The sequence below is a fragment of the Balearica regulorum genome, chromosome 7 (assembly GCF_011004875.1).
Source record: "Balearica regulorum gibbericeps isolate bBalReg1 chromosome 7, bBalReg1.pri, whole genome shotgun sequence".
In the NCBI taxonomy this organism is placed as follows: Eukaryota; Metazoa; Chordata; class Aves; order Gruiformes; family Gruidae; genus Balearica; species Balearica regulorum.
The window spans coordinates 40,136,221-40,155,925 of NC_046190.1; the positions used below are offsets into that span (position 1 = coordinate 40,136,221).

The window sequence follows — 19,705 nt, forward strand, 5'->3', positions numbered from 1 at the left end:
GAAGTGTGGATTAAAGTGAGCCACCAGCGAGCTCCCTGTGCCTTTTTTCCAGCAGTCCTTTAGTGACTGAGCTCCACAACACTCAACACATGCATCTGCCCAACCTCGTCCCGCTTTTAGGAGGGATTCTGGAGTAGAACTGGTAATTACTCATTACTTAAAGATTTCTTAGATGTAATTCAATTGGTAACAATTCTGTAAATTCCTCCCATTGAGCATATACATGAGGAATCGAAGGATTAATCAGAAGACACAGCAGAGGCCGTGGATTCCTTGTTATGTAGATGACAACTCACGTCTACTTTGGGCCATTACACACCTCGTGGGACAGCAGAAGTCACCTGGTGAGGACAGAGGCCAACTTGATAACTGACTTCTGACAACAAATGCACTCATATTTTACAAAAATGCTTTTTTATTACTCTGGCAGATCTTATCTTTGCAATTTTTTTCTCTCAGTGATCCAGGACTGTATGGGTTCAGTGACCTCAAGGCACGTAAGGAAGCCAGCCCTGTTTTCCCACGAGTGAGGTGGGGCCAGAAGGGAGAAGAGACGACAGTTTGACGAGTATTACAGGTAATTAAAAGCGAGCTTTGGGAACACCTTTTCAACATGTTTAATCATTAGGCATTTAAATACTGCATGTATCCAGACAGATACAACCTAATACCCTGTAAAGCTCTGAACGAATAAAAAGAAACATATTTAACAAACTTTTCCAAAGTACTTGCATAGGTGTTTTGTTTGTTGGGTTTTTTTCTCCCATACACTTCAGCCAGGACATATTTAGCCTAAGGGCTGAAACGGAGGACAGCCCAAACTGATTACATCATTTTCTTTCTATAGGACTGAACCTCTGGGAGTACTGCTCTCGGTTACGTGGCTGTTGCTCTGCTCCATCTCCACCTTCCCACATTGTGCTTCGACATGAGGATGACAATCACCATAAAAATGCCTGTAGAAGAGAAAGGCCACCCAGCGTTCACCTGTTTGCTTCTTTCCTGATCAGGACACGACCTGTGTGACACAGCACTAAGATTTGCATTTGACCGCTGGCGCTTCAGAGTAATAGCTCCAGCGCTAAAGTTTCTTGGTAATTCAAGCACCACATGCACTGGCAAGAGAGCATCCTGCCGAAAGCCTTGCTGGGGAAAGGTCCTCTTTGCCTTGACTGCTTAAATCTACCTAAACATCAAAAAAAGTCAGAGTAAGCACATTATACTGAGTCACCTTTTCCTTTTGCCTGTCGGTAATGAAACTACGTATTAGCAGGTGAATCCAGCACTGATGATGGGAAGGAAAGTCTAGCGTAAGTAAAAAAAAAACCCCTACTCATTCACACCACCAAGCAAACTCAACTTTGAGGCCCAAGCACCACAACCCAGATGAAGCAAAATAGCAACGACTCTGCCTCCAACTGAGCTGCAGGCACGGCTGGGAAACAAAAAGCAGAAAGATGTAAAAATACTTTGGTGTAAAAAGAGAAAGGAAGCCTGAGTCAGAAATAAAAATAAATAAATAAAAATAAAGTTTAAAAGCAACTGATAACACACAGAGTAGCTTTACCTTTTCCCACCTCTGGAGACAACATAAAATAGGCGACAACTTTTAAAGCGATACATTTCTCTCTCCCTACGTTAGCAAGCAGCTCTCCTCCCCGTGCAAGGCTTTAACGAAGGAACTACGCGCTCGCCTTTTCAGGAAGCACCTTCACGGGTCCCAGCAGGGAGGCAGGTAGCTTGCTGGGTACCCAGGACCACTACCTGCACAAAAGCAGGTCTGAGTCCAAAGACTGATTACTGACTTCTAGGATCAATCCCTACCAGAGAGGATATGTTCATATTGCTTCACATGAGCAATACAAACTCGTACATCCAGCATGCGTATCCCAAAAACCTTTAAAGCTTTTTTCTTGTGTTTGTGTGTGTCTTTTTTTCCTTCAAGTAACCTCAGATCACTGATACATCACGAAAAAAAATGTGCTACAGGAGCGTTAAAAAGCTACTCTGACCTCTGTTTGCTTCAGAACACTTTAAACCACTATGTTCAACAACAGCTTGAGGACAAGTGTTTTAAAATTATTCGAAATATATCGCCCATTTTCTTCAGAGCCAAGCTATTTGGTCTTAACTACAACGTGACTACCTGCTCACTTGAAAAGGAAGCATTAGCTATTGCACTGAATTACCGTTTGCTCTAAGCATCAAACCCTCTACTTCGCATTTACTATCACAATACGCTGAACAACCCATGCCGCTCTAAAACTGCTGCTTATTACTCTTTCAGCATTTTCACCCCCCAAACAAATGACCTAGTTTATGGGAAACTCACTGTGCAGTCTGTAACGCAGATCTCTCCAGAGATGCTGTGAATGCAACAAATCCTGTTGCTTATTATTTACATCAAGCTCATTATTTATTCCAGTTCCAAGCTGGGGTTTTTTAGCCATTTTTCTTAAGCTGAAGTGTCTTTGTAAAGAAAACACAAAATCAAGGACATTGCTAAGTTTTGAGCAGCTTTGGCAGAGGCCTTTCAGCACATCTGCTTTATGATCCAGAAATGAAGTACTTTAATAAAGATGCAAAAATGCTCATCACTAAAACAAACTTGTTCTGGCCGTCACTGCTCCACTCTGTCTTCTGAGGGTTTTCAACCAGCAAATGTGTATATTCCTGTTTGATATAACACATGATTTTGAACAGGTCAGTAGGTTTAAAAAAAAAAAAAAAATAAACCAACCCACAACCAAAACCAAACAAAAAAAACCCCAAAAAGCCACCCAAAAGGGAAAAAAAAAAAAAAAAAAGGCAGCATAATGGACACCCCACCCTCCCAATCTATATTCTTTCCTATTATGAGAAATAACCTGAAATTTTATTACTACATATAAAATACAGCCATTACAACTTCTTACATGCAAGGCTGTTAATAACAGACAATTGCTTCTGAAACTGAAAAAGTGTCATTAAATTTACCTTAACTGGGTTCTGATATATACTAGAAACGTTAAAAGATTGACTTTAAAAATCTATGAAGTATTTATTAAGATAACTTCCAGAAATGGCAGGTTAAGCATTTAGGTGTATCAAACACAAAGTGTGGTTCTGGAGTACTGATGTACTCATCAGCTCCAGCAATTAAGTTTCCAGAGAGGAATGCTGTGTCATACAACGTGTGACTCATGGAGTAATGTCCAGAGGAAACCACACTTCTCTTTCTTTTCCTGTAAAAAGCTCAACTTGCTTTTAAGTTGAACTGAGTTACCTGAACAACAACAACAAAAGTCTTTCCTCCAACAAAGGAGCTAATTTCAGCATCGCTTGCTTGAGCGTGTGTGCAAGAACAAAAGTGTATTTTAAATCGCTTGCAAAGAGGATGATCACGCAACTTGCCAGCAAGCCAGTGTCTGCTGGAAACTTGGCTGAAAACATCCTCTGCTCCTCCTCCAGAAGTGAATTAAGAAATATGTTGTGATGCTGTATTTGAACACATGTTTGTACTTTGACCTCCCATGGGTTGTGCAACCTCCCAGTGTTTTGGCTGGCTGACCTGTTCCTGGGCAGCTCCCAGTTCGCTCCCCTGCTGCATCTGACCGCAGTCATGGGACTCCGCCACATTGTGACAGCTCCGAGGGATGGCACACACACATACGCACACACCCCGTGCGTCCCCGTGCGCTCGCTGTGCCTGAAAGCTCTAAATAGGAGGCAGAAACACCAGTGGGGATCCCCACGTGTCCTGGAGCTGCGCCAGGGCACGGGACCTTTTGCTGCCTCCGCGCCACTCGTGTTGTGCCAGCCGCGCAAGAGTTTACATCTCTGGAGTTCTCGTCTAACTGGCATTGTCTTTGTAAGCGGCTAAAATCGGTCCTTTTGCTCATCACGGGGGCTTCCCTGGGCTGCAGGGTGCGCACATCCTTCTGCTGATCCCGGTTAAATGCCATGGCTGGCCATCACATCACTGGAGAAACACCCCGATTTCTCAGCACCAGCTCTGCCATTAGAAGCTGGGGTTGCTCTGTGGAGTCCAGCACCTCTTCAGAGGCGAGAGCAGAGGAAAAACAAGGTGGCACACTGCGTTACTGCAATTCACTTTCATACAGGAGATGAGCAATCAGATACCCAGTTCAAAGCAAGCGTTTAATACCACTGTGGTCACATTTTAACCTAGAAGAGTGAAGCTTTCCATATAAAATAGAAACAAGACACCCTTTTCAAACTCATCGTCTCAACCAGAAGGACGTTTTTCACATGGCAGGGTGTTATTCACACGTGACCGCATCCCGCATCCAGCTGCAGCACTCCCAGCTCGTGAAGTGCCACTCCTATTCTCCGATCCACTTATTTTTTCCTCCAAGAAGCTTCATTACCCAGGTGTGTCAAAATCCTCTGGCTAAAGAAGTCACCACCTGAGAACGTCGCTTTGGGTGTATTTCTTCCAAACCCAAAATTTCAACCCAAAGGTGTCTGTTGACAGGCAGGCAACAGATTGTTTCCTCTCCAAATACTGTAGCGGGACACAGATGGTAGCACCGTTGATTTTTCAATCAAGGAGTTAATTCCTTTATTTGCCCCACATCTTGCTACAACGCTGCTGGTTTTGTATACCAGCAGTTTGGCACATGTCGGGTGCTCTGGCTTCTTTAAAGCTTCTGACAGATCAACTTGGCCTTACCCAGAAACGTGGCACGTAATGCTGGATGCCGTCATCCAAGGAGCAATCGAGAACCTTTCAGGAAAATACCCTTCCTTGTTTTAAGTATGGCTGGCTGGATATAGCAAGTCACTAATTTATTATGCGTAAATGGAACCAAAATGTCCATACTTGGGCTTATGCAGAGCACTGCAAGGCAAATGCTTTTCCTTTCAGGAAAAAAAAAAAAAAAAAAAAAAGAGTTTATACCAAAGATACATTTTATTAACACACAGTACTGCCTGCTTGTAGGCCTGCCCAGCAAACCCTACATTAAAACAGTGAGGTTTGAGATGGTACTAGTGCTGATCTCTGTGCCAAGGAGGGGCAGAGACAGGAGAAACTCGGCTATTTCCTCTGATTTCCTCTCTCTCCAGCAGCAGAACAGCACCCTTCTGCAAATACAAATACCAGCTTCACCGTCTGCTGATGCTATCTCTCGCTTTTCAAAGGAATTTCTTATTAACCTGAAAGACCTAAAAGGAGCCAACACTTTCCAGTACAAGCAAAATTAGCATCTTGGGAAAAAAAAAAAAAAAAGAAAAAAAAAGTGCCCCCCCCCCCCAACAACAACAACAACAAACCCCCCCAAACAAAAAAGCAAAGCAAGAGTTAATACTGATCATGTTTCTGGCAGAGGTCAACAACAGGGCTCCTGGGTGTGGAGGGGGCTTTTTCCTGTTAAAGATAAACTAACCCAGTCTCCACATCCTGAGTATTTGTTTGCACACCATCACAGTCACACAGAATAGAAACCAGAGGGAAGTCCAACCCCTGAATTCGCAATATATTTCTTCAGCACCTCAGCAGGACAGTTAATTATCCCAAACACACAACCTACACCCGCTGTTCATGCAATGAGCATCTTCTCTCTCATACCCAGGTAGCAGACCCAGAACGACATATACCCCACTCAAAGACTCGGAAAATGAAACACAAACCACGTATAGATTAATCCCTGACTCCAGCTCCCTTTTTTTCCGACATATACCAAAAGTAAATATTCACAGGTTAAGTGGGACTGACTCACACACACCCACCTATCCACTACCTCACTCATTAATAAGCATGATGTGGATGAATACTGCAAATTAGGGCTTCAAATATCCACTTCCTCCATCCCAAGGGCAAAGGGAACGACACAACAGAAGCGATAAAGAGCTATTTCTGAGGACCACAGGGTGTTGTATTCCCAATATCCTGTGTCGTGCAGCCGGTGTTATCACCGCTTTACACATGAGTAGTGTGATCCCATCATCGTGACACACATCCTCTTCTTGCGACCTCCACCCACAGCACACGACTTTCCCTGGGTTCAAAGGATGACCAGATGAATTCAGAGCAGTAAAGAAGAAGAAATGACGCTCCGGAAGCCTGAGCCATTAATCACTAAAGGCTCAAAGGGCTTACTGGGGAAGTGTTTATATGCCCCTCACGCTCCTCCCGAAAAGGGGGACATACAGCAATGCCACCACAGCCACGGGCTGGTTTTGGTATAGCTCAAAATCTAACTGTACTTACATCTCTACCAGTAACCAAAGCGCAATAAAAATGTTCCCAGTCCCTGTTTTCAGGGAAAGTCGTGACTTGTGACTTTGACCTCTCTGACGCATATGAGAAACAAGAAAGGACGAAGACCAAAGTGCTGGCTGCTCAGCACTGGCTTTGGAGGCTCGGCTGTCCTGCAAGGCGAGCGTGTAACGCTTCCTGCAGGAAGCATCGCTTGTGCCGCAGAAGCAAAGGGTGTGATCACAGAACACAAAATATGGCAAGGGACAAACACAGAAAATATTAGAGATTCTGTTACATCAAAAATCATGAAACACCAGCGCTACCTTCTACTTCCATCTGCTTGTTTTAAGATGGGACCTTGGATTCATTTATGGGTTTTCTCACTTACAGACTGGGCAGTCGTTTCCTCTGGTCCAATTTATTCCTATAGGAAGTACAAGCATCCGTTCTGCGTAAGCATTAAAAACGACCACCTGGTCCTTCCACCAGATCATTAAAACTCTGATTCCTAGCACATATATCCGCCCAAAATTCAGCATTTACTGAAATCCCAATCATGATATTTCTTAAAAGTACACTTTCCCACAAGCACCCGAATTTGTGTCTGTGACTACAATGCTGAGCACTAGCTTGAACGGGGACCTGAAGGAACTTCATCCTGCTCCCACTGAAGCCAAGCCTCAGCAGCTTTGACCACAAAAGGCACTGTGCACCCCGGGCAGAAGCTGACGCCTGTACTTTCCAGCACATTTTGAGTTCTGCTTAAGTGCAGCATGCATCCAGATCGGATGAGGCTCCATGCCTATCAATTTCTAGATCTCTTTGGGAGTTAGGTACTTTAGAAGGATGACTAGCCATAGGTTTGATTTGCAAGTAACTAACAGATTTCATTTCAACTCACTTCCTATTGGTATGGTTAGTTTTAATGACCGATAGACCATATGTCTACAGCCTATATATAGCCTTACTAGAGAACTACTAGGAGTTCTCTCAATACTAAAAAAAAAAACCTACAAGGATATTTACACTGTAAGTATACTATGCTGTAGCATACACAGAGCAGCAATTGCTAAATCAAGCCACAGCCAAATACCTTTCCCCTGACATTCATCAAACATATTTTGGCTGGCATTTAGCGTGTTCACACTTGCATTTCTGCTCTTGACACCAGTCATAAGGTAAAGACTACGTACATCTTTTCAAAACCCACACAGGAGACCAGCTCAGGCCACTCTGACCTCAGTATTGATCCTCCAAGTTGCCATACAATCAAAGCATAGACGGGGAAAATCATTCTGCTTGATACCCCTTGATATGCTGCCTCTTGGTTATTCCCGGTGGATTATCCAAACTCAGAAATAAATGGAGCTGGTTCTGCGCAAGCCAGGTGGGGTAAATGTGGACACCGAACTGCGGACACCACCATCCTTCCTGTGCTCTCAGAGTCTTGAGTCAAAGGAACTGCCCATTTCTTTTTAAAGACCTTTCTTAACTACTCCTACATTACTTGGATATTGTTGCGCTGTTCACTACAATTTCCTAGAGTAAGCAAAGATTAGTTTCTTCTCCATCCACAAAGAGGGCTAATCCAGAACAGTATTTCCACAGACCTTCCACTGACTGTTAAATGTTGTATTTTGTAAAAATCACTCTCAGAGGTTTTACCCCTGCAATTACAGTTCACAAAAATCCAATTCTGCACCAAGTTTAAAATACCTAAGAGGGAGCACAAAAGGGTAATGTGAAATACTTGGGCTTTCTAGAGAGGTAGACTTGCTTTCTTGCCTTATTTATGCAGTACTGTTTGATTCGCTTGGTGATTGGCATTTCTGCAAAGACGCAGTGCTCAAACACGCTCAGCTCACGCTGTGCACTCAGAAAACCTCAAGCCTCAAAGTGTTTCTTGCTGCATCTTCTACCACTCCTAAGTACCAAAAAGTACCAAATGTGGCTTCGGGTCTCAGAAAACCTGTACTTAATCCAAAAGTAAATGGCCTTATTTTGCAAGCTATCCTACAAGCAGAACAGACTATTCAGTCTACACCTTGATAAAATTTTCGCCCAAGTTCATTGTTTTAGATTTAGACTGAGCACGATAAAAATGGAAAGTCTCGAGACGTTTTTGAGAAGCCAGAGTTCTGAATTGCTTAGAAAGCCAAAGACGAGTTGAAATTCAGTTTTACTGTAACGAAATCACTTCCGTAGTGCAATAACAAGGGGGGGGGGTGGGGGGGTGGAGAAAAAGCCTCTCTGCATCCCCTATGCAAATCGTTGTAATTTTAAATTTGCTGCAGCACCTCTCAAACGGGTGTGAGGGGGGACAAGCAATCCCTGAGCACTGATGCTGTGCATGCAAGCAGCTGATGAGACAGTCTTGCTGGATAATTAAAGAACCATTGTCCTCAAACTTAAAGCCTTTCATCAACTTGTTTCACAAGTCCTTTCCAAAATACTCCCCCCAGTGTTTAACACCTCCGCCTCCCAATCCAATCCCGTAATTAAAAGTTCGCAGTTTTGTGGGGGTGTTCCTTACTAGATTAGTTAAACAGAAAAGGCCATTTACCTTCACAGGCTTCCTGTCCCTCCCAGGTGCTAATTTTCTCTCACTCTTCAGGCCCCTCTTCCCACCAGGAGGAGAAGAAAGGAACGCTTTATTTTGCACGCTTGGTTTCTGTTTGGCTCAGATGGAGAGATTTCTTCCAAAGCAAACACTCCTGCAACGTCACAGGGTATATATATAGACACACGCCAGAAGAGAAGGACAAAGAAATACAGCCCTGCTGTAGATATTTGGTTACATTAGGAAAGACGTAAGTTGGGGAGAATATCAGACAGAAATAAAGTCTTTCTTTTTCTAGAGCTACATGCACAACGTTGAGTCAGACACTAAAGCCAGGTTGAACGATCCAAGATAAATATTGCATCCATCCAATAATAGGGAGCTTCTCACATATTCCTGGCTTTTGCCAGGAGACGTGCTATTTCTGCTCCTCAGACTGCCATCCTGGCAGCTCACGTGCATTTTTGCATGTCCAACTAGACTTCAGGAAAGCCACCTTCACTCACACACCTGAAGGTGCGTACGCAGATATGGAAGTGCCTGCGGGGCACTGCGGGGAAAGCTCTCGTACCATTTCTGGGAACTCTGCACCCTTGGGTGCCTCTGTAGTGCCTGTACACCACTGCACACAGCCTGGGGAACAGGCAGGAGGTCTGCCTACAATCTCTGCGATCACGGAGATGCGGTGGGATAACGCACACAACCGGCAAGGCTGGCAGGTCAAGGGAGGTTCTCCTCCCCCTCTGCTCTGCCCTGGTGAGGCCACGTCTGGAGTTCCGTGCCCAGTTCTGGGCTCCCCAGTTCCAGACAGACAGGGAACTACTGGAGAGAGTCCAGCCGAGGGCTGCGAGGATGATGAGGGGCCTGGAGCATCTCCGGTATGAGGAAAGGCTGAGACAGCTGGGGCTGGTTAGCCTGGAGAAGAGAAGACTGAGAGGGGATCTGATCAACGCTTACAAATATCTAAAGGGTGGGTGTCTAAAGGAAGGGGCCAGACTCTTCTCAGTGGTGCCCAGCGACAGGACAAGGGGCAGTGGGCACAAACTGGAACACAGGAGGTTCCATCTCAATATGAGGAAAAACTTCTTCCCTCTGAGGGTGACCGAGCACTGGGACAGGCTGCCCAGAGAGGTTGTGGAGTCTCCTTCTCTGGAGAGATTCCAAACCCACCTGGACACCATCCTGTGCAGCCTGCTCTGGGTGATCCTGCTTTAACAGGGGGGTTGGACTAGATGGTCTCCAGAGGTCCCTTCCAACCCCTGCCATTCTGTGAAATCTGTGACTGGATGAGTATTTGGATGCACACTGGCTCTTTATGAAGGGCAGGACGGCTGCTCATGGGGGACTTTCACCACCCTGATATCTGCTGGAGTGACAACACAGCACGGCAGAAGCAACTGAGGAGATTTCTGGAGTGCACTGATGACAATGACAATTTCCTAACACAAATGATCGGGAGTCAACAAGGAGAGGTGCTCTGCTGCACCTCATACTTACAAAACAAGCAAGAACTGGTAGGAATGCAAAGGTCGGGGCAGCCCTGGCTGCAGCAACCATGAGATGATGGAGTTCAGGACCCCAAAAGGAAGGACCTGGGGAAAAAAGCTGCATCACACCCCTCAACTACAGGAGAGCAGACTTTGGCATCTTCAGGGATGTGCTTGAAGAATCCCATGGGATGCAGCCTTGGAGAGGAGTCCAGAAGAGCTGGTTGATATTAAAGAATCACCTCCTCCAAGCTGAAGAACGGTCCATCCCAGCAAGCAAGTAATCAAGCTCAGGTGGCAGGAGGCCTACACAGAGAAGCAAGGAGCTCCTGACCAAACCCAAGTGCAAACAAAGTGCAGCAGCAGGGGCAGGTGACCCAGGAGGAATCCAGGAACACTGATCACGCAGGATGCAGTTAAGAGAGCCAAAGCCCATCTGGAGTTGAATCTGGCAAGGGATGCGAAGGGTGACTGTAAGACCAACCTTCAGGAATTGCAGGCCCCTGTGACCACAGGGGAAGTCCTGAGCAAGGAAGACTTACCCTTAAATAGAAGGGGATCAGGGCAGGGAACAGTAGACTGTACATACACCAGTCCACAAGACCAGATGGGATGGACCCACAAGTGCTGAGGGAGCTGGCTGATGGCGTTGTGAGGCCACACTTGATTATCATGGCAATTGGGAGAGGTTCCCGATGACTGGGGGAAAGCAAATGTCACCCCTGTCTTCAAGAAGGGCAAGGAAATGGATCTGGGGAACTATAGGTCAGTCAGCCTCACTTCATCCCTGGGAAAGAGCAGCTAATTCTGGAAACCATTTCCAGTCACATGAAGGACAAGAGGACGATCAGGAGTAGTCAGCATGGATTTATGAAGGGGAGGAAAAAAAAAACCAAACGGGGGGGGGGGGGGGGAAATAACACTTCACCAGCCTGATCTCCTCGTATGGATGAAACAACTGGCATGGTGGATGAGGGGAGTGCAGAGGATGTTGTCTGCCTGGACTTTAGTAAGACTTTCAACACAGTCTCTTATCCTCAGACAAGCTGACAAAGTAAGGACTAAACAAGCAGACAATGAAGTGGACTGAAAACTGGCTGAACAGCCAGGTTCAGAGGGTTGCGATGAGTGGCACAAAGTCGGCCCATGGGTTGATATGAGAGCCAATATTGTGTAACCCCTTCATTAACAACCTGGACGATGTGCAGAGCGTACCCTCAGCAAGTTTGCTCATGACAAAACTAGGAGGAACGGCCAATACACCAGACGGTCACATTGCCACTTGGATGAACTTTGACAGACTGGAGCAAAGGGCAGATAGGAACCTCACAGTGTTCAAATAAAGGAAAGGCAAAGTCCTTCACTGGGAGAAGAATGACCCCAAACACCAGTACAGACTGGGGGCTGATGGACTGAAAAGCAGTTTTGTGAAGAAGGACCTGTGGTTCGGGATGATGACAAGCTACCGTGAGCCAGCAATGCACCCTTAGAGCAAAGGAGGCCACCAGCACCCTGGGCAACTAGGAGGAGTGGTGCCAGCAGGTTGAGGGGGGTGATCCTTCCCCTCTGCTCAGCACTGGGGAGACCACACCTGGAGTGCTGGGTCCATTTCTGGGCTCCTCAGTGCAAGACAGACATAGACAGACTGAAGAGAGTCCAGCAAAGGGCTGCTAAGATGACTAAGGGACTGGAGCATCTCTCCTATGAGGAAAAGCTGAGAGCCCTGAGACTATTCAGATGGGAGAAGAGAAGGCTCAGGGCGGATTTTAATCAATGTATTTAAGTGCCTGAAGGGAGGGTGCAAAGAGGAAGGAGCCAGGCTCTTCTCAGTGGTGCCCAGTGACAGGACAAGAGTGCACAAGTTGAAACACATCAGACCATAAGAAGAAACTGTTTTACTGTGAGAGTGGTTGAACACTGCACCAGGTTGCCCAGAGAGGTTTTGGAGTCTCCGTTCTTGGAGATATTCAAAACCCAACTGGACATGGCCCTGGGCAACCAGCTCTAGGTGACCTTGCTTGATCAGGGCGGGTTGGACAAGATGACCTCCAGAGGTCCCCGCCAACCTCTGCTGTCAAAGCAAGGTTTACTAGCTAAAATCTTCATTGACTTGGCAGACACCTACTTCTTGCTGGTCTGAGAGACCAGAAGTTTTAAAGATTTTGATTTTTTAGGCTAAGAGATAAAGTAAAGCTGTAATCTCCAACATTCCCTGTTCCCACAGCTGGAGGTAGTCTGGCAAAGAGAGGCCAGTGGGGGTCATCAGTAACAGAGGGAAGTACAAAGCTGATCCCATCTACTGAGATTTCACCCTAAAAAGAAGTTCAGGAACAGGGAAGTCTCCATGCAGAGTTCAGGTTTTTGTACAAAAGCTCAAGATAAAACATGTTTCTATCCAACCGTTAGCGCATTTGTCTTGACTGGTTCTCAGTTTAGCACACCTCCTCCTCCTTTTCCTCTCTTTGCAAATAGAGCAAGCACGCTGAGTGGGGAGAAGGAGAGCACAGCTGAGATCTACCATGACAACTGTCACGTTTGAGGCCAGAGCACTTGCGGTCTCTTCACCCAGCTCAAAAAAAAAACCCAACACTACAGTTTTTCAACTGACTTGCTGCATGTGCTTGTTCACGGGGGTTTAAAGGCCATCCACAATTCTGGCTTCTTGCCGTGGGTATTTTTCAACGTTAGCCTTGTGTAATCAAGTCCAGTGCCAAGACTCTCCGAGAGCCCCATGTGGCAAAGGGCTTCCGGGGTTCGGCCAGTCCAGTGCCTGCTCCAAGCTGGGCCAGCTCTGAAGCTAGGTTCAAGGTACATTTTCTGGTAGGCTCTATCGCTCCAAGCAATACCATGTTTTATACTGGAGCTAGGGAAGGTTTTTAGAGACCACTTCTTTATAGCTGCCATGCTAGATTTTAGTATAACGCAACAGATGCACAGAGAGACAGCCCTGAAGCAATATAAATTCACTGCACTGATCTCCTGCTCTTAACCAGGGCTCAGATTCTCCGCTCATCTACAGTTTTGTCTTTAAAAATCCAACAGCTGTGAACAAGAAAATCAGACCAACATCTCAAAACATCAAAGCAACTCATTCTAGTCAGGCTAAGGAGTTTGTGTCTTTGCACTTGCAGCACTCTTAGCACACAAGAAACCCCATTTATATGGTACTTTTCTCTTGGGCGGTATAAGCTACTCTTTCATACTGAATTAAAACCAATAAAGAGCCAACTAAACACAGAAATAACTACAGAATCCTCTCTGGACTTGCAAGGGAAAAGAGAGGCTGCTAATTACAGCCTAACTCATCTCCTCACTGCCATTAGCAACTCTTTATAATGCGCATCAGCGCTGGCATTTAGTTACATCGGCGATTTTGGTTCTTGTAGAAGGAGCTGGAGCGGCAGCACCCCCAAACTCCATCTCCCCTGTGAAAGGGTGAAGACAGGCTGTCGTCTATTATCAAACCGCTCTTGGTTACTCCCAGACAATTAATCTGCCTTTTAATCTCACCAGCCGTGGCCACTGCCACCAGGAAGCCATCCAATTCAGGCTGCAGGCAATGGGGAGAAGCCTCAGAGAGGGACTGCTATTTATATATAATACTGCCATGAGCTGCTTTCATGAACAGAAGCATATTTTCTTGCCCGAAGGATGGTAACACTGAGCCTCTACATTTGTGTTTCATCTTTTTGATACTCTTGGCACTCTATTTAGGTAAAGAGTAGCTCAGATTATTTCTAAGGAGTACCGTGCAGCAGGTTTCAGGGCTATTTAGTGATTAAAGCAGACTTAGGTCCAGCCGGAAAGGTTTTCTACACGCTACCCTGCTTGCCGAAGCCAGTCGCCTTCCACAGTAATAGAGCGGCTCCTCTACAAGCGTCACATTGAGATGCCAGCAGACTGCATCTGGCATTCAGACACAGCAGCTGCTCTGCAAAACAAACAGGGACACTAGGATGTCCAGCACATTACCGGTTTATTAGATCCTCCCGTCAAAGCGGCCTGTGCTGTTGCTGCTAGCAGAATAATGAACATTTTGCTGAAGTTTCAGGGGTTTGTGGGTACTGGAGAAAAAAAAAAAACAATGAAAACACAGGCACACAGAGAGATGCAGAGAGAGGTATAAATGGAAACTGTATAGCAGTGAAGAGGGAGGCAGATATGCTTTGTATAGGCATGTAGCTGAGGCAGCTACAACCTCTCCCCCCCATACGTATTTTCTGAGTGGTCCCGATTCAGAAAAGCATAAACTCATACTCAGGGAACATCCTTATTCCAGCACGGAGTGCATGAATGATGAACAACATAAAACCCACACAGCACAGCCAGCCTTTTAACGATAGGCTCACCCAACAGGAACCTCGCTATAGTTTTGGATCGTTCATCTAGTGACAAAAATAACTGCATTACTTCCTTAAATACACCGGGCAACAGGACAGCATGACTAAGACTGTCACAGTAGCTTCTTCTCCTAGGTGGGAAAAGCTACAGGACTTTGTGATCAATGACATAAAAGACCTACATTATTTATGAATTGCTTGCCATATCAAGGTGTTTATCATAAGCCTCTAAGTCACTGCATTGCTTAGTTTCTCTTGCAGTTATGAGCGTGACTATTTGTTAATGCAGTGGAAGAACGTATTTGCTACACCACTAAGTAAAGGAAAATTCAAGTTTCCACAGCCATCGTGCAGCTCTAAATTGAAATGGTAAAAAAAAAGAGCAAAAACCTAACAGGATCTGCTGTGCTCCCCAGTGCCACGCTGAGGAAGGAGCTGTGCTTACTCAGTTTGTCTCCAGCACATAGAAATGGACCAGGGTTTTCAGTGCTAAATGAAAGCTGACTGCAGAAAATTCACTGGAAAAATGTTTATTAGGGGTTGCCATTCTAATTTTAACCTCTGGACATTTTTAGGGTCAATAAAAAAAGACTAAAACCCAAGAGACCAAATAATCCATGTAGGGATTATCTCCTGCCTGTGCTATTTCAAAAGACATTCTGAGTTTCAGGGATTTTTTTTTTTTTTTTTTTTTTTTTTAAAATCACTGTTTTAACTTCTTGTACTGGAAGCATTAAATTACACCACATCAGACCAGATTGTGCAAGAAAGCAAGCCTCTCAGAAAGGAAGGAGAGATGGATTCCCATGGGAAATAACAGTTTCCAATACAAATATTTCACCAGTATTACAATCCACAGTGGGGAGCAGAACCCCCTATTTCCTTGCCTTTCCATGTTAAAGGCCGTGGGACTCCAGGAATGCAGGAGTAGCCCATGCCACTACGCCCTGTATAAGCTTTTCTGAGTTAAGTATCTCCAGGCTCATACAGGCTCCATCAGTCCCTCCAAAGTTATTTCATCCATCCAAACTCTCCAGAAGTGTTCAAAAAGCTTCTCCTCAAGCCTTAATTACATCTTCATGCATCAAACCCAGATACACTATTGTGATTCAACACTAAGTTTCCCGCCCAGGTGCACTCCTCTCACTTCTACCAGCAGAACAGACACAACTGCTCAAGCCCTACCTACCCTGTGCGGACCAGACTGCCCAATGTTCACAGCAGCAGCGTCAGGACAGACTCTTTCCACAGCTGGTATTACCTGCAGATGTTCGTCACTGTGCTATGTGGACTAGAACTAGCCCAAGATCTCCAGGTAGAAGCACAGATGCAAACCTACTGGACAGCAGAGGCATTGTTCTTTTATTTTCCTTCCCATTATCTTAATGACAATACCTTAGGTGCAACCCAGACAACCCAGGGCTGTGTTTTGGATAGTCACCAGGCCAACAGGAAAAAAAAAAAAAAACCAAAACAAAAGGCAAACAAAAAAACCCAAACAAAATTGGCCAGTCCCTGGGACAAGCAGCTGCCTACAAGGATACAGCTCACTTGCGGATAGCACCGTGCTGTTGCCAAAAGGCTTTCCCCAGTAACTCTGACCACATCAGCACCTACCTTTATTCCTTGGCCAACCGTGTCCAAAAAAGCAGTGAGAAGCAGTATTCCTGGGTCTCACAACTCTGGCACTCTTGGCTGTACCACAGCCTAGTCTTCCCTTCTTCCAAATTATCATCAGACCAAGGAACACGTCCTTCATTTAGCTTCCCTCTCCATCCCTACAAGCTCACCACAGCCTGATGGAGCTGAACGACGCGTCTTTCTATCCTTTCTGAAATCAGACTCTTCAATATGAGCCAGATATGCTGCCTGTTACACTAGCTGCTACTTGTTTTGTTCTACCTGCTACCTGAACAAGCACTTCCTTGTAAAATAAAAACTAAATTCCCCTATTGCAAGTCTGCAGGGTGCGCATGAAGGCAAAGCGACGGCCGATGATGCCTGCGCATGAGCTTGCCTTTCCCCTTGACCCACAGCTCAGGAAGGGGACTGCTCTCTGGGGAAACCATCCCTGCCTGGGTCCGAAGGACCACCTTTGGAACTACTCCAAAAGGCGAGCGGCAGCCCTCTGTCTTTCTAATCCAGGCGCCCTGCGCCATCTCTTCCCTGGCCACCTCCAGAGCCCTTAATAGGGCACAGAGACGGCATAAGAGGTACGAGAGCTTACATAGCCTCACAGGATCTCGACATAGCCATTTAGTAGCTACACTCAACTACAGTGACAAGACAGACATACTCACATGCAGATCTACGGGACCAGGCGATAGGATGCAGTGGTACCCACGACTTGGGCGCCTTGAAACCCAAAGGCATCGCTCGCTATTCCCAATTTCACAGCTGCTCCCAGCACCCGCAGCGGCACTACCGCAGGAAACCATCTCACAAGGTGCTAACGCTGGGGCTGACAGAGCTGACCCCTCTGCTCTGGGGGTTTCCCTCCGACACAGCATTTCCTCAGCAAGGAAGGAGACCATAGCCATTCTCCCTGGAGAGAGGACGTTAGCACAGGCTGAGCACAGCACCTAGAGACCTCACTTCCATCTGTGCTGGCGTGAGACCTTACCTTCCCTGTGTCAGAGCTGAAGTTTGGCTACTGAGGACACAGTTTGGTTTGTTTTGAGGGTTCCCCTCCTCCCTTGCTTCTTTTAAACCATAAACCTACATACCCATAGCTCCAAAAATAAAAAAACTACGGCAGACAAAGCCCTTCACAATATGGCAAAAACTTAGGTACATCATCAATACAAAAGCACTTTCTCACACAGCAATTTAAAACCTCAACAGTACCAATGAAGCACAATAATAAAATCCTTACACGAGCCTAGGCTGTTAGATGCAACGCCAGTTAAAAGTTACCTACATGAGAAGTTACAGCTATTTGTTGAGGAAAAAGCGTGCCACCTGCTCACAACATCTCAGATTCAGTTCCTCACTTAAATTTAAGATCCCTGCGTTAATTCAATTTGCCACACATCGCAGTCCTCCTCTCCCCCCAGCTCCAACTTTTCTAACTATCGCTGCAATCTCCCGTTTCCTCAGGTGAGCACCTTGTTTCCGTACAACAGGTCTCACACTTTTTAGAAGTGGCGTAATAGTATTTTGCGTAAGCTAATACAGAGGAAATAGCTTACTGTTAACCATCTCAAGATAGACGAAGAGTCAGCAGTTCAGTGTGTAAAAGCAGTCGTTGCAGGCGGCTTATGAAATACGGCTGATAAGCGTGAGCAGCAGGAAATACTGGAAGTGAAAGGCACAGACAAGTTAGGCTTTCGTCGGAAAAAAGCAGCAGCTTGACTTGCAAGGTAGCCCATGGTTTATAATCTTATCTAGATGAAGGGATAAGCCAATTGTCTTATCTACTTATTATTATTCCACATTTACTTAAAATGATAAAAATGGTGAACGTCTGGTTACAGGATAGCTGTCCTCTGACATTGAACCCACATCCACACAAATATTCCCATCTTCAAAGGATGTTAACCCGCCTGCCTCTGAACATGGGTACGATTTTCTGTCCTCAAAGAGAAATTTGCTAGTATTTGTTTTAATAATATTTAGCTGTGGACTTTAAACTCCTCAACTTTCTTTTGATGCTTGTTTTTGTTTCCGATACACTCATTGGTTGCATGTGCTTAATAATATTTGCATTACAGCAGCTTGCCACATCGTGCTTGTATTACGCTGCTCTTTATTTCTTCAGCGCACTGCAAGCTTAGGTCTTTTTCTTTAGCATGCTTCCTTCTCCCCTACTGCCACAAAAGCCTAGCCTGTTTGGAAAGGGCTCCCGAACTCTCCGCTTCCAGCTAGCGGTTGCAAGGTCAACACTACGATCCAAACAAGAGAACAAAAAACACTCCAAAAAGCACTTTGACTATTTTTTAGCACCGACTGGGCTAAAAACCTACCACCAGCAGGTTCCACCGAACGAATCCTTAATTTTACCTTTTTTGTTAGAAGTTGTTTGTAAAGGCAGGAGTTTGCTCGGGAGATACGCTCGTAGAAACGCACAAATGCACTCTCAAAATAAAATAGTTCTCGCACACACTGTCATTCTCAGAAAGGTATAGCATTTCTTTAGACCGCTAAGTCAATGCTACTGCAATCAGTAATTAAAAGGCAAGCCAAGTGCTTTTTCTGCCTAAGCAATTTACACTTAAGTCATCATAATCTATGCAGAAAACGCAGGGGGGAAAAGTAAAGTACGACTTAATAAACTCTTGCTGATTCCTGCTGCAACCAGGCTTGCTTTTTTCCTGCAATTACAGAAGAGGGATTTTTTTTTCCCCACCACCACCACTTGCAGTTGCCACAAGCAGCCTATTGTTTGGATTTAACCATGCAGCACTCCTGACGCAAACACACAGCTCACGTTAGCACGCTGGACTGCACGTGACCAAAAAAAAAAAAAAAAGAAAAGAAAATCTAACAGAAGGCAATTCAGTCCCATTAGTCCCATTACAGTAATAACAGCGCTTTGTACTAAATACCTGTTTGGAGCAAACAAGAGATACACACCCTGGTTTGGCACAGCTAGAGAAAAGAGTGCCCGTGCACACCAGAGAAGTCTTGCAATACTTCCAAATAGCCAGGTGCCCGTACATATGTTGTGTAGCAGATGACAGCTTAGCAGCCTGTTAAGAGCAAACATCCTGCAGATCAATTGCCTCAAATCCAGGAAGCCCGAATCTGCTCAAGACTGGCACAGCAACACCACGGTCGCATCCTCTCTCGGTCAAAAACTGGTTCAAAAAAAATCAGTCGGACACACCAAAAATGAGTCATCTCTGTGCAGCGGTACCTTAACTCTGAAAACTCCTGCTCCGTCCCTCCGCCAAGGGAACTGCGATGCCAGCAGCTCGCTCGTAGCTGTGGCAACAGCAAACGCAAATCCTGCCACGCTGCAAAACTTCACCACAGTCTCCTCCAGCGCATCTGAACTACATGCGAGCAAAACCACTTTTTCTCTGTGTGTGCGTGTGTTCCCCAAGAATAAATTGTGTTTCTGAAAGCTGTTCCCTCCCCTAAAGCAAAAATCAAATTGGCAGGGCAAAGT

The 19,705-nt window shown here is 45.6% G+C and overlaps 1 protein-coding gene across 9 annotated transcripts in view; it reads right to left on the reverse strand.

The window, feature by feature from the left end:
* Nucleotides 1-19,705, reverse strand: part of SGMS1 (sphingomyelin synthase 1) — a 98,176-nt gene that overhangs the window by 37,447 nt on the left and 41,024 nt on the right. For 2 of the 9 annotated variants that reach the window (XM_075759032.1, XM_075759027.1), the window contains exon 1: nucleotides 8,769-8,919. The exons of 6 other annotated variants lie outside the window; for them this stretch is intronic. The gene's annotated coding sequence lies outside the window, so the exon portion shown is untranslated. Of the gene's footprint in view, nucleotides 1-8,768; nucleotides 8,920-19,167; nucleotides 19,474-19,705 lie in introns of those variants that run through there. One more of the 9 variants, XM_075759030.1, reaches the window with a different exon arrangement.